At 47.9% G+C, this 3,625-nt stretch overlaps 1 long non-coding RNA gene across 1 annotated transcript; it reads left to right on the top strand.

The window, feature by feature from the left end:
* Window positions 1–315: 315 nt before the first annotated feature.
* On the top strand, window positions 316–769 carry LOC131211323 (uncharacterized). The gene is made up of 3 exons (XR_009156893.1): window positions 316–361; window positions 448–528; window positions 594–769. It is a non-coding gene; the product is annotated as an uncharacterized LOC131211323 (long non-coding RNA).
* Window positions 770–3,625: the final 2,856 nt, after the last annotated feature.

Genomic DNA, 3,625 nt, shown 5'->3' on the forward strand with positions numbered 1-3,625 from the left:
GCAACATTAGGACTTCGACGATTTTAGCGAAAGTCGCACATGCAACGCTCATTCCCATCGAGGTGGTCAAATAATAAGTCTAAACTTTGTGAGTTCTTTTTTTGTAATTTGGCCACGTTAACGCTCCTTTTCGATCAAAGTTAGTCTTAACTGTGATCATTGCAAAATATTACTGACCGTTTATTACTGATTTGAGAAGAAAACACAAAAGTAGAAACGCTTTTTGAATAACTATTTTGGTCATAGTAATCGCGTCAAATTCTACTGTGATTCAGCTGTTGTGACTGAAAAATTTTTGACAGCTCGTTTGTTTTGGTTCGAACACAGCTGGAAGTACGGGCAAATGTGCTAGTGCAAAAAGGTAAGTTTTTCGGTGTTTTTCACATATTTGCAGTGAAAAACGCATAGATATATTATCGCAAATAGATAATTCTTTGTTTGTTTCAGTTTGCAGCAGTGCCGCGAATGAAAAGGCAGCAAAAGGGCACCAGTGAAAAGGGAACTATTCGGTGTATGTGAATGGAACAGGTTAGTTTTATAGTTCATATTCCGAGCAATTTCGCTGTACTAACTCATAATTCTTTCCTTAGCAGGGTTGGACCATGAGGACAATAAGGAGGAAACCGTGGAAGAGGCAGAATCGGACCGCGGAAGAGCCTTTTTATCCGTCTCGCCCCACCGGCAGCACCCCAACGAGGGATGGCACTCGCAGTGTTCGATAGCATAAGTTATTAGTGAAGCTTGAAGCGTGAAGATGAAAGAAATTAAATGTAAACTTTAAAATTGAATAAATTAGTTAATAGTTATAAACTGAATGTTGCGATTTGGATGTTTTTTGCGCTGAAATGCGCACCGGACATTTTGGGTAGTCCGGTGCGACACGAAAGAAAGGGAATAGAGAATATGAAGAAAACGTAGCGTGACATGCCGAAAAGTCACGCTGCGACGTTACACTTTTCGGCTTAGATTGGGCTTGAATTCATTGAATCTAAGCCCAATCTAAGCCGAAAAGTGTCGTGCGACCATGCGATTTTGCCCGCTGGGTTTTGAGCTGAAAGTAAACCACGTTCCGCCGCACGCGGACCTGTAACACAACATTGGCCCATTACTGTGAGCGACTCGTGAAAGCAGCCGAACGGCGTGTGAACTCAGAGCGAGACCGGTGCGAGCGAGAGATGTTTTGATCGAACGTGATCATGCGCGTTCGCTCTCCACGCTTTCCACGCGAGTCCGAAGCCGGCGGTGAAAGCTTCCGTCGTTCGCTCTCTTTCACACCAACGCACAGCCATACCATGTGCTTTCTTCTCGGAGGTGGCCAACTTATCAAACAACGCGCTGGCCGTGTTTTGTTACACGGCGAGCATATGATTTGGGCTACCGGTGGTCGCGGAGATTTCCCGTTCGCCGCGGAGAGAGCCATCGGCGCGAAATGAGAGTGTTCGTCCCGATCGCCGAGACGAGTTACTCACGGGCGCTGCTGCGAGAGAGAGAGAGAGCGAAGGAATGCTCGCCGGTTGCCGGATTGTATTCACCACGCCACGAGAGTTACTGCTGTTTTGGAGCCGACTGTGCTGTGGTGTGTTTTGTGCTGATGGTGGGCTACCACCGGTGGTTCCGTCGGTGTTACACTTTAGTCGGGATTTGACTTTAAATGGATTAACTTCGTCGCTTTGTCGTTCCGCGCACTTCTCGGTGTTGAAGCAGTTAACGAGCGCGTACGCCGATCGCGTGCGTGTGCAAGGACCAATAGAAGTGTTAAATAGTTGAGTAGTACATAAAATATTATACTCACCGCCAAACGACGGTACGTTACGACGGATGCTGTGCGAACGAAGGGCGGTGTTCTGTGTGCTTGTGCGTGCGCGGTGCAAAAAGGATCCTTCTTCCGGTGGGAAACGGCGGCCGGCATACGTTCGGCCTTTGTGTGCGACCCAGTCAACGCCACGCACTTAACATTAAGATTGTTCCCCGTGAAGGCTGTCGGTGTGTGCGGGGTCCGTATTCGGAAGGACCTTGTGCGCACCGGAATTCCATCGATAAACGGGGCGCCGTTGTGTTGTGTTACTATGTCACCTGGAACGGCGCCAGGCAGATGGGTGTTGATCCTTACACCACCCACTCACCCACGAAGGCGCGACTTCCACTTCGATGGCCTGCGTGCTGCGCCTCCCTCACTCTCGCCTGTGTCGTGCTTGCAGCTGATTCCGAAATTGTTTATCGATTCGCGCGTTTTTTTTTCGTCTTGTTATTTTATTTTATACTATTCCCCCGTGCGGGCGGAGAGAGTCCACGCCACCTCATTGCGTGCCGGAGAACGATGTCTATGTTGGTGGTGCTGGGTCGGGTCGTGGCAGGGATTGGGGGCCATTTCCGGCTGACTTGTGGTTGTCCCCGTTGGCTGTTGCCAGGGTGTGTAGTGGTGTGCTCTAAAACTAACGGGATCGAAAAGGAAAAAAAGATCGGTCTTAGCGTCGTTCTCTCGTGCATTATAAATATTACATCGAGACGCACCCACCGGACGTGTATCATCATGCATGGTGTCGCCCGTGTGCGGCCCAATCCGTCGACAGAGTGGCGCTCACTTCAACCAACACGCGCTGAACTTCCGGCAAAATGTATTCAAGTGCTTGCGCCGCGTTTGTTGCTCTCCATTCTTCTCCTTATTATCGTGTCGAGCAACTGTTTTCGGTCGCAAGACCGCTGGATGGTTTTCTTTAGAACTCCGTTTCGCGACGCAACCTGGAATTCCAAGAAACTGATTTGCGACGTGGTCTTGAAACAAAAAAAACAAGATGACTATTGATGGGGAAGAACTTTTTGTGCGGTCACGTCGTGTCGTGCTCTGTGGGAAAGCCAACCAAACGTTCCGTATTGTGTTGCCCTAGATTAGATAAGAGGAAGAAATTTTTGGTGATTCAGTAGGGTTGGGTTTTAGAAGAATTTTTCAAATATTTTGGATTGATGATGTTGATTTTGGATTACTCCTCGTAACATCGTTGCGCTTGAGGTAGAGAGGATAGCTTTTTATTATAAGAAATTAGTATTGTAAATATGATTGTTCTACATTTAGCGTTGAGAGTTGCGTTAGTGTAACACATCTCACCATAGGGCCGTTTGTCAGAAGAGCACCGGAGATTGGTTGGTTTAGTGGACACAAGAAAATAATTGCCCTCTTTTGATTACTTACGAAACAAACTCCCCAATTAATTGAAGCATGATGTGTGTGCTGCAAAGTATCTCTCGTTAGCTACACACCCGAAACTAGAGCTGTGAATTTGTCTTTCTGGACTGTTGAGTCGGATACTATCATTGTGCTTTTCTAAGCGTGTTACGATCCTGAATACCATGTCCCCCTCGCGGCTCCACCAGCCCTCCCGACCATATGTGCCCCGTGTGAAGCCGGAAGAAGCCGACCGGAAAGCAGAGTGAGAGGTAGTTTTTGTTGTCGGAACACGCGCACTAAGGAGAGTAGTTCGCGAGTTTCTTCGCAACCCACCGAACCGCAAGTGGAATACGTGGATTATTGTTTGCTGTCCTCTCTCAACCGCTTTCGATCCGAAATACCACGCACCACCACCCCACAAAAGCACACAACGAAGCGGTACGCTGTGTTCCACATATTGTT

Source organism: Anopheles bellator, chromosome 2 (genome assembly GCF_943735745.2).
Source record: "Anopheles bellator chromosome 2, idAnoBellAS_SP24_06.2, whole genome shotgun sequence".
NCBI classification, from domain to species: Eukaryota; Metazoa; Arthropoda; class Insecta; order Diptera; family Culicidae; genus Anopheles; species Anopheles bellator.